Genomic DNA, 11,851 nt, shown 5'->3' with positions numbered 1-11,851 from the left:
TAGGTCATTGCAGAATAAGTTGATGGTCTAACTCAGTGAAATGGATTGCAAAATAAGCATGTAGTATGGATAACTTTGAATTTATTTGAAGTATTTCAGAGACAAAAGTGTCAAACTTCTGTATAAGCATTTATTTGAAAGACTATCACCACAAATAAACACAATTCTATAATATTTCTAAAAATAAGAAAATTTTCTCAGGAGTATTACCACTTTACCATAGATCTTATCATATTTTTAAAGAGATTTAAAGTGGTTTTGTAATTGGTAAGATATTCAATAACTAATATTTTAAGGTATTTTTAGCTTTGTTATTTATGTAAAACATTTCTCACCTGAGAGTAAATAGAGATTGAAAACAGCCAATATGGATTTGAGTAACATTTATATCTATGGAAGTGAACAGGTTTTGCATCTTACTTTTCTGAATTCTTGGTTTGTTACGTGCTAAGTAAGACAGTTTAGATTTTTTTTTTTCTCTTTAGAAAATATTCAATGCTTCTTCTCATACCTTCAATGGATTCTATTTTTCTATCCCAAACATGTTGACTTAGCTCTATCACTTTGTCTTTAAACAACAGTTTGTTAAAAGCTGTGATGGAGAAATATCCCTAATATCTCCTAAAGCAAGTCTCAACTAGAACTGAAGGTTAGGCCCAAATCAAAAGACCCAGCCTACATTAGCTGAACCGAAGCCAATCACTATATTTGGGAGCTAGAAAGAATATGTATTGTTTTAAACTTATGCTATTTTATAGTTGCTTATTACTCAGTATGAGAACAACATAATGGTCCTCCAAACATGCCCACCTCCAAGTTCTAGGACACTGTGATTATGTCTCATTACACAGAATGTGGGAATTAAGGTTGGCAGATGAAATTTATATTACTAATCATAATATCATAGGAATATTATCCTGGATTATCTGGATGGGCCCAATATAAACACAGGGTACTTAAGAAAAAGAGGAATATTTTATTATAGAGAACCAGTGAGATGGCAGCTTGTGAAGGAATCTGCCTGCTGTTGCTGGATCTTAAAATGTAGGAAGGCAGACATGAGCCAAAGAATGGGAAAGGAAAAGAAACAGATTTTCCTCAAGAGCCTCCAGAAGGAATTCCTCCCTCCCTAACAACACCTTGATCTTAGCCCAGACACCCATTTTAGATGTCTGACCTTCAGGACTCCAAGAAATATATTTTGGGTGTTTTAAGGCAGTAAATCTGCAGTAATTTGATACAGCAGAAATTGGAAACATTATAATAGGCACAGGAATGACTAATAGCAAAGGAATTAGCACATTAAATTGGGCTAATATCAAAAGGGATTTGGGTCCAGGTGGTCAATTAAATAGTTATAAGTGCCTTGTAAAATTTTTAGGAAACTGTTATGAAAACTGGTAAAACAATAAATCCTATTATATAATAGTTAATTATTCTATAAAGTTATTTTTGTGATATAATGAAATTCATAAGTTATATCTAATAAATTTTAGAGAAACAGGAAGGCATTTCTAATCAAAATGTTGAAACTATAAGTTTAGCATTTCTAGTTAATACATCACAATTAAAAAAGGGAAATTAAGTTTATAAGGAGAATTAAAAGTGAATTAAGAGGGAACCTGAGTTTTAGGCTGGCATGATTAGGAAAAGTGAGCTGTTTTTTACCAAATCAGTCGTGCACCCAGTAAAACATAGTCTCAGGAATAAGACCAAATTCAGAATGCTCCAAGAAAAACAAAGCTTCAGAGTAAATATCAAATTGTTTGGTTTCATCAGCTTTGTTAAGATTGCTATAAACACTGAAGTCATATCAAGTTAATCCTTTAAACTAGAAAAAAGGTACAAGAATGATCAATATTATGGGCTGGGAGAAGGCTGATGACAAAGTACCTATATATAAATTTAAAAATATAAGTATTTAGAAAGGTTAATTTTGTCAAGTTATTTGTGTTGTGGTGCCCAATTATTTAATCAAATATCATTGGGAGTGTATTCTGTGACAGTATTTATTTAGGATGACAGAAACATTCAAAACAGCGGATTTTGAATAAAACATATTGCACTTCATAATATGAATGGGTCTTATTCAGTCAGCTGGAGGTCTTTATAAAACAAATATTGATCTCCCTTAAGCAAGAAGGAATTCTTCTGGAAAACTAGTTTTAGACTTGAACCACATCTCTTTGTTCTGTTCTCCGTATGCGGACCTATCCTGTACATTTTGAACCAATGAAATAACACACACACACACTCTCTCTCTCTTTACACACACATACACACACACACTACACATTGTCATCTTTATTTCTTCAGAGAATCTTGGCTAATCCACCATTTCTAGGAAAATCTATGGATGTGACTTTGAGCTAGTGATTTTTTCTGAATCACATAAATAAAAAATCACTAAATTTTTGAGAGAACTCCAAATATTCATTCTATGAATTCTCACAGGTTAAAAGGAAAGAATAAAATAGAAATATACTTCCTCATGGGTCATCACACATAGTTAATAGTAAATGTATCATGTCAAAAACATGATGAAAGTTCATTTGTTGAATATTAGGATATTCTAGACTCATTCCATCCTCTCCCTAAATCCTGGCATTAGAATTATCTATCTCTAGAAAGATACTAGAAAAGTGTTCATTGGGGAATCATACCAGATTAAAATAAAGTGTATAAACTTAAAAACATGTATTTCTCAAATTAAATGGAAGTTAGATCACTCTACAATGAATTCTATGTTGCTAAACCACAATCAAATGCCTAGAAATTTTAGTAAGTTTTAGAGTAGCACATTCTTAAGTATTTCACTAATCTAAGAGCTCCCAAAAGATTGCAGTACACATGGAAAACTCACATGATAGGCAGAGACAGAGCATATTAGCTTATGTTAAGAAACAGACAAAAGCCCAAGTTTCAGCATCGTTTTTAAAAGTAATTCTATTCTTTTTGTTACTTTTCTTTGAACATCTTTTTTGTTTTAACAGATCTGTAAGCTGTCTGAAGGCTTCCCTTTTGCAATATTTATACACATCAGGAAATTAATAAACAACTGTTGAGTGATTAAAAAAAAAAAAAAAAGAAACAGACAAAAGCCCAGCCCAGGTTTATAATCTCAGCAGCTCTGCAGGCTGAAACAGGAGGATCTCAGTTGAAAGCCAGCCTCAGCAACAGCAAGGCACTAAGCAACTCAGTGAGATCCTGCCTCTAAATAAAATACAAAATAGGGCTGGGAATGTGGCTCAGTGGTTGAGTGCCCTGAGTTCAATCCCTGGTACCACCCCACCCCCACAATAAAAGAAATAGACAAAATCTCTAAAAGATTTCTTATTTCAGCCATAGATACTATATAAAAAGAACTTGAATTAAACAACAATAACCAAAAAGAAATAAATTAAATGTGATTTTTAAAAAAGAGGTTAATGAAGCAAACTTTTGGGTAAAAATCTCCTAGAAAGTAAAATAAAATATATATCAGTAAAAACATCAAAAAGTTCAAGATATTCAAGGTCTACTCCAGTGGCCTGATATCTGAATTTTAAAAATTCTAGTAAGAGAAGAAGAAAAAAGGAAATTAGTAAATCATCAAAGAAAAGTTTAAGAGAATTCCCAAATCTTTGGGAGAGTTCTCTTTAAATTATTAAAACTCACCAATGCCTAAAAGATTGAAAGTAATGAAAGAAGTTAACTCATAACACAACATCTCATCGTGACATTTATATTATTTGGAACAAAAAGAATTATCCTATTAACTTATAAAAAAATCACAGGGTTTTCTACAAAAGAGTCAAGAATAAAACGACAGGTATATTTCTTAAAGCTATCATTTAAATTTAAGACAAATGAAAATAAAATCCTCCAAAAATCTGAGGAGAAATGGTTTTCCCACGTAGAATCTAATACCCAGATAAACTTTCAATAAATGTGCATCTAGATAGAGATAATTTCTGAACTTTTTAGGTCTCAAAATGTATCTTCTATGCATCCTTTTAAAGAAAATTATAAAAATACATTTTACTAAAAGAGAATCATCAAAGAAAATACTCAAATACTCAAGAAATAAAGGATTCAAACTAAATGCTAGTTATGGGATTCTTTAGAATGATAGAGAAGAGATATTATCAAATGATAGCTATGAAATAGACTTATGCATCAACTTGAACTATTCAAGTAAAAATGTGGTAGGAGAAATTTATTCAACAAGACAAAATAAATTGTATCTATAATCTATATGAATACTGAGTAGAGATTTGTTCAACTGGAAGAGAATTACAGGTTGAATTTGTGATAAAAACAAAGAGACCAAATTGAGGCAACTATTAAAATACCTCAAAAATTTATATAGGAAAAAACAATCATGTATTATTATAGGCTCTGTTATGAAAATAATTTGATCATAAAAATATAAAAAAACAGTATTGGTCTAACCAAAACTTTTATATATTTACATTGGTATGATAGAAAAGTAGCATGTACATAAATTCTGTGTGAGAAAAGAAATGGGTGTTGATAAATAGATGACTCCTAAATAGATAAATAGAGACAATCATAATGTAAGTATATTATTTTCCATTGAGACATGTAATAATATAGCATATTGGTAAATTTTTTTGAATACTTCCGCCAATGGGAAATGTGGGTGGTGGGCAAAGAGAGTGAACCATGGTGTCCATGGGACTCCAGTCTTTCATTTGGAATGTTACATAAACATTTGATTCTTTATACTTTGCACATAAATAACAATGCTAAAATTAAAATTAAGTTACATAAAACATTTTCTTAAAGATTGTAGGAGAGACATATCTGCCTCTAATGAACTGCTGAAAAATCTCTTATTTAATTCATGTTAAATTTGCTATTCCTGATTTCTTAACTCATCCTCTCATGACATATTTATTGATTGCCTAATGGTGCAAGATATGTGGGCTATATTTCTTCCTTTTACCAGGTGAATAATTTTTGTCTTGACTTACATTCAACCTGGTTAAAACTAGTAGTGGTCATAAGCAAATGATAAGTTATTGGAATTCTCTGTATGTGTGTTTTATAGTCAATGATTGTACATGTCATAGTCAGTAGCCCAACTCAGTTTAGCATTCATAATAAGAGAATTAAATAGGTTTCTGCACTGAGATCATTAAAATTGTCAGTTTTCCTATGTAATCACCAGTGATATTCTGGAATTCAAAAATATGTGTTGGATACATAATTAATTATGGTTAAAACACAAAATATAATACTAGCACTGTTTATTTTTTAGGTAAAGGAACAAGTGAATTACAGTTCTAACTGTAATTTTTTTATTTTATGCAAGACAAAAGAGAAAGGAGGGATGATTATGCCTTTCCTTTTAGAGGTAGTGATAAAATCAAAATAAAGTTTTTTTTATCAAATAAATACAATAGTGTATAATGATCATAGAGAAAAAATCCACAATGGCAAAGAGAAAAAAAGGCACAATTAAGAAGTGAAGCTCATAAATCAATGTGTATTTGTGTTTGAGCCTATCCATCAATACATTAGTAATTAACATTTCTTTAGGTTGTCTTTCTTTAGAATAGTAAAGATTTTATGAGTTCTTGATTAAGATATTCAGTGAGTTAACTGAAGCTTGATGTTTCTGGGTAAAAACAAAAGCACTGATTAAGAAACAACAAAAACAACAAAATGGGTAGATAAACAATGTAATAGTAGCCCTTAATTTAACAAGAAAGCAGACTTTAAAATTTTATACATTATAATAAAGGTGAACATCTTAATAACATTTTAATTTCATTTCTATCTTAAACTTTTATACAGGTCTACTTTACTTTGTGAAAGTTTTATCTATTTTTAAGAACAAAGTAGGCAGATAATTGAGCTTTAAATTCTCAGGTATATTACGCCAAAGCTCCACTTTTCCCTTCTGTCATTTGAATGTCACACATCATAATATTGATTGATCACAATGATATTTCTAATTTATTGTTAAATATCTCAAGTAAATTGCCCTAATGTTTTAAGTGTGGTCATCTTTCTCTAGATCAGAGATTCTTTGACTGAAGCAAGCTTTAGAATCACCTGAGAGCTTATTAAAACAGAATGCTGCTCTTCTGTCTCAGAGTTTCTGATTTAGCAGGTCTGTGCTGAGTCCCAGAAATTTACATTTCTAACATGCTCTCAGGAGATATTGCAGATACTAATGGGAGCACCACACTTTGAGAATCCTGCTATTGATTACATATAATTATTTTTGATAATTCAAAAAACAAATCATTAGTGTCTTCTTATTAATCATCTGCCAGACATTTTGTTGAGGACAGAGATAACAAGGATGGAAAAGACAAAGTCTGTGAGTTCAAAGACTATCAGATTTAGACAAAGCTTTCTACCTAATTTACCACTATAAAAATCAAACACATAATCAATCATTGGCCATCAAAAGCAGTATTGTTCAAGAGAAATAGAAATGGAACTACCTGTTCCATTTTAAATATTCTAGTAGCTATATTAAGAAAAGGAAAAGTAAAATGAAATTAATTTTAATGGTACATCTGATTTACATGAATTTATCCTAAATATTAGTTTTACATCTGATTGGTATAAGGATTATTCTTATATATTCTTTGTTTCATGTTAAAGATGAAATCAAATTCAGATGTTGAGAACACAACCGAATTTGGACTGTTGACGTTTTAAGAGACCATTAGCCATATGGCTAAATGACTACTGCATTGTACAGAGAAGATACTAAGAACCAAGAAGCTATAAAGAGGGGCTGGGGTTGTGGCTCCGTGTCAGAGTGATCCTTAGCTATAAAGAACCAGTTTATGTTCCTAGGGATTTTTACTGTGATGTGTATGAAGACCTCATGTGCAAATTTTCATGACTGACTGCTCATTAGGGATTTTGTCTTGTATTTCTTTCTAGCTGATTATGGCTCTTCTTACTATGTGAATTTTCACTGTAAACCTCAATACTTATAAAATTCCTTTTTCAAATCTAGCTCATTTTTTGACATCCTTCTTTTTCCCACTGCTTTATAAGTTTAAAACTTCAGTATCATTTTTGATACCTTATTTTTTTCAAGTTGATCAGTTTATTATATTTTTTCATGAAATTTTAAATTCTACTCTTATTCTGAATTGAGGCTCTTTCAACCAGAATGTGGATTATTACTGGATCCAGTCCTTTTCTTCCTTTTTATTTACTTTTTCTCAAAACATATTTTATTCTTGTCATTATACTATGCTCTGGAGATAAAAAAAAGATAAGTAAGATACAGCATTTTCTCTAGCTCATCTTGTTAGGATAGGATGTAATTCAGAGCAGTGTCTGCTCACAGTATCCAGTTTTCAAGGATTACATTGCCTCCAGTATAAAGTTCACATATGATTACATTTCTTTACAGCTTTATCCATCACTGTTCTATAGCATACAATTTCTCTGCCACCCACACTGGTTTCCTTACTTATACATTTTAGTCTCATAATTTCATTCTTGATATTTTATATTCCTGATTATATGTTTTTAGTTTATATTTATTATTTTTAACTTTTTAAATCTTTGCAATATATTGTTAATCTGGAAAATGACTACTATGACCAAGATGCAGATTGCTTACATTTGAGTGAACTCAAAATAAATAGATACTTAAGATGCTGACAAGACCTGAAAATATCCAAGAAAATTCCTTGCTCAAAAAATAAAAAATAAAAAAGCCCAGCAATGATGGCAAAATAAGATATATTTAGAGCAAATGTTCAATCTTTATGAATATTCTTGACCAAAGAACAGTAATTACCTAATGAAAAAAGGAACTACTTAATACTAAATTACTAATTCCCCTTGGAGTTAATTGCTAACATAAAATATATCAAAGAATTTTGTATCAAGATGATCCAAGACTAAAGGTGCTTTTGAAAAATATTCCTAAAAATATCTCCTGTTTTGATACTTAACTACTCACTAAGGATAGGATTATCAGGACTCCAAATACTAGTTTACTTTCTAAGAGATGGTATCCTTGATTATTTACTTCAGAACCCAAGGAGTCATCATAAATGTGAGGTAATGCATGATCACCTCAAATTCAAGATATATAAAGAGTGTAATAATTATCATTATAATAATTAATTAGCAATAATCTGCACTGGATTCCAGAAAAGCAAAATTTGTATCTAGACATGCACTTCCAAATAAAATCAACATTGGAAAATAAACATTTGATATAGTTATTTAAACAATTAAATATTGTAAATGAAAAACAATACACAAGAAGTTCACAAAAATGTATTACATGTGATTTGCTTGTAAAGAAAAATTACAATGTTTTAAACCAAAAGGAACAGAATTAAGAGGTAATTTTGAGTGTTGTTTGAGAATAATAACCATGATTCAATTATTTTTGGTAAACTGAAATACTGTATAACTAAACTTTGGGAGTCAATAGGAATTTTCTATGCACTTCTCACCTAAAAGATGGAAAGAATAAGTGGACAAAATCAGCATTCCAAATTCTTAGAATCTCAGTTAGTCATATTACAGGAGAGGTACCCAGAATTTAAGGAGCCCAGATCTCATTATATACAGTGAGTATGGCTGACTTTTGCTCCAGAGTGAAAGACTATATAGGTCATCCAAGAGTTTTCCATTAGAAAACGTGTTTGGAAAGATAATCTAGAACAAACAGTGTCTCTGCTTGCGGAAGGTGCATAAATGCAATAGATCCTAGAGAATTGTCTTCTTCTTGGTTGCTTTTGGAAGAAGCAACAAGGAGAGCTGAAGGAAAATCAAGTCCAAGCTGTGCTATGTACTGACTTAGCAATTGACAATTGATGTGATGTGTGATTAAATGACCTACCTATCCATTGTGAAGCACTGTGTTCACATCATCAAATAGAGATAATACTACCAGTCTCACATATTGTATAGAATACATCTGGAGAACAAAGTAGAAGAAACTGCACAATCTAGAATTATTCATGATTAATAATTTAAACATTATTGTAAATTTATTTTTATAAAATAACAGTTCATAGTTAAATTATTTAGAGGGATATATATTTTTTAAATCAACTTAAAATAAAAATACACATTATTTTTACTCATACTTTCATTCTTTGGGGGAGGCAGAAGAGTGTATGATTAAAGTATAATTTTTTTCCTTTTTTTGGAGCATTATAATTATCCATAACAGTAGGATTTTGTATAGTATATTCTTATGTGCACAAAATAAAATAATATAATTTGATAGATTTCTTTCCCCACTACCTCCCCTTTTCTCCTATCCCTCCCCTTGATCCACTTCTTCTATTCTACTGGTTTCCCTTCTATTTTTAAAAAATTTGTTCTAATCGATTATAGAAGACAGTAGAATGCATTTTGATGCATTGTACACAAAAGGAGCACAACTTTTCATTTCTCTTGCTGTACATGTTTCACAGTCATACTAGTAATGTAACCATACACATATAAGGTAATAATGTCTCTCATTCAACAGTCCTTCTCACCCCCCAAAAATAATGTTTTAAATAAAAAGTTTCAGGTTATTTGAGATTGGCTAACTTCACTTAGAATTGTAATGCTTTCTGCTGCCATATATAAATTTAAAAATTAATTTAAAAAGTATATATCTACTTGCCCTGCCCCCCAAAAAGTTTCAGGTTAAAAATCTCAATAATGCCACTTACCAGCAATAAACCCACGGGCAGGGCCTTTCATGAAAGGATAAAACTTTCAGAGCCTTAAGTTAAAATTTATAAAATGGGCGGTAGGGGCTGGGGTTGTGGCTCAGTAGTAGCACACTCGTGTGGCAAGTGTGAAGTACTAGGTTCCATACTCAACACCACATATAAATAAAATAAAGGTATAAAAATAATGTATAAAATAGGGATAAGAACTTCTATTTTCCAGAGACAAAAATGTTTAGTACTTAACCTAGTAGATTCATGTAAGTGGTGCTCACTAAATGGTATTTATATTACAACTTTATATTGTGCACACAGAAAAGTTTGATTGACATTATAATGTCATCTAATAATCAGTTTTTTTCCAAGTAGATGCAAAAAAAATATTTCTACATGATCTAATCTAATATTATTATTCCAATATATTCTAACATCAAAATATAAAAGGTTATATTGATATCCCTTTATTTTTTGTGTGTTTAAAAGCTATTCTTACAGTTGTTGATGCTGATTTATTTGTTGACATAATGCATAAACAAATTATTTCAACATCTCACTTCAATTTCCTATTAAATATCTAATTAACTGTAATCAGAAGGGGATATATATTGACATTAAGTGGTAAAATAGGCTTTACATTCTTTGTTTTCACTTTCACAAAGGAACTCCAATGATTATGTAGATATTAAAATGTAATATGAATATTTTCATTCCATTATTAAGTTACCACTTAAATGAGTCTGAAATAGATTTATTAATTTGATAGATGGGATTTCTTTTAATCTTTTTAATAATTATTAAGGTGCACCATTTTATATTTTAATGGATAAAAATAATTTTCATAATGTAGCTCAAGTCCTCAAAAGTTTCATGTCTTTACTCTGTTTGCAGGATCTTCTCAAATTTTCAAGATAATTTTATTCATTTAATTTGCTTAGTTTATAAAATTTCAAATATATCCAATATCCTTACTATGGAAAAGTAAAATAGAATAACAAAAATTATCTTTTGCAAGTATACTTACAAATACAGTGTTAAATTTTCAAATTAAATTTTCACTGGTTATTTAATAACTTTAATTTAATTTTTTTCATCCAATCACCAACTCATTATGGTACTTTATGAACTAAACATTATGTCCCGTGGTAGAACAAAATGGTGAGCAAAAGTATGCATTTATTTTTGCTCCCATGGAACTTAAAATCTAGGGTAAGAACAGATAACTAACATTCAAAAAGAAATATAAAACTATCATGTGAAGAATGCTATTAAGAAGAACTATATCATGAAATGGGAATACGTTGACTGATTTAGGGAAGTCCAGAAGGTCATCCAAGAGGCCATGATTTAGGTGTAAAGAATGAAGAGTGGTCTGCAAACTGATGGTGCAGAAATGCAGTAAACATAGGAGACTGTGGGTTAAGTGGTCCCATGAAGAAGAAATTGCGGGGATGTGCACCGTGGAAGAGATCAGCAGCTACTACTTTTGTGTGTATATATTTGGAGCCCATAACATTTTAAGCAGAAATAATTTTTTTACAAATAAATGATAATGTCAGTGTCAGTTTCAGGTTTTAATTTGTTAGAGATGCAGCTATATTTGGCATAATTACACACAGACAAACACACACACACACACACACACACACACACACAGAGAGAGAGAGAGAGAGAGAGAGAGAGAGAGAGAGAGAGAGAGAGAGATCACCTCAAAGCAGAAGACTGCTATGGCTCATTTTCTGTGGCATTCTTCTGATTCTTGCTAGGTATGGCAAAGAAAATCTATGAAGTGAATGGTGGTTGCATCAGTGTCTTGCTAGAATGATGCTTCATAACAAACTACCTCTAATATTTGATGGCTTAAAATACTAATTGTAGTTCACAAACATGCAGATTAGCTAGGAGCTTCTTCTAGCCTCAACTGGGTTCCCTCATGGGCCTGTCATCAGCAGTATCTCTGCTAGCAGGCTCTCAGTATCTTGACTGGACTCTTTCACAAGTCTGCTGTATGGTATAGAGTACCCATAGCTGGGACATCTGGAGTGATTTAGCTTTGCACCAGTCCTTATCTTCCAGCAGGCTTGGCAGAAGGGCAAAATAGTGAGAACACTTAATTGCTTTCTCAAGCCTTCGCTTGTTGCAAGTTTGCTACTTTCCCAGCAGTCAAAATATGCCAC

The sequence above is a fragment of the Callospermophilus lateralis genome, chromosome 5, assembly GCF_048772815.1.
Source record: "Callospermophilus lateralis isolate mCalLat2 chromosome 5, mCalLat2.hap1, whole genome shotgun sequence".
NCBI lineage: Eukaryota > Metazoa > Chordata > Mammalia > Rodentia > Sciuridae > Callospermophilus > Callospermophilus lateralis.
This window is presented reverse-complemented; position numbering follows the sequence as displayed.